This window comes from Penaeus monodon, chromosome 29 (assembly GCF_015228065.2).
Source record: "Penaeus monodon isolate SGIC_2016 chromosome 29, NSTDA_Pmon_1, whole genome shotgun sequence".
Classification (NCBI taxonomy): domain Eukaryota; kingdom Metazoa; phylum Arthropoda; class Malacostraca; order Decapoda; family Penaeidae; genus Penaeus; species Penaeus monodon.
Genome location: NC_051414.1, coordinates 5,091,626 through 5,091,877, shown reverse-complemented (window position 1 = coordinate 5,091,877; position 252 = coordinate 5,091,626).

The following is a 252-nucleotide window of genomic DNA, read 5'->3' as shown; positions in this document are numbered from 1 at the left end:
GTATGTTGTCCTTCCTCTCTCCTTTATTTTCCCTCTCCGCTTGTCTGAACAAACACCTTATTTACATAATATGCATATTTTTATCTCGATTCCATTTCGTGAAGTCGATCTGGGAGGCAATCCTTCCTTCTTTTACAGATTCACACAAAAGCAGATAATGGCACAAGCACCGGAAACACTGCAAACAATCTTAGCATAAATCTGAACTGTTTACTGGAGTTGGAACACTTACGTCAGTAAGAGAACGTGACA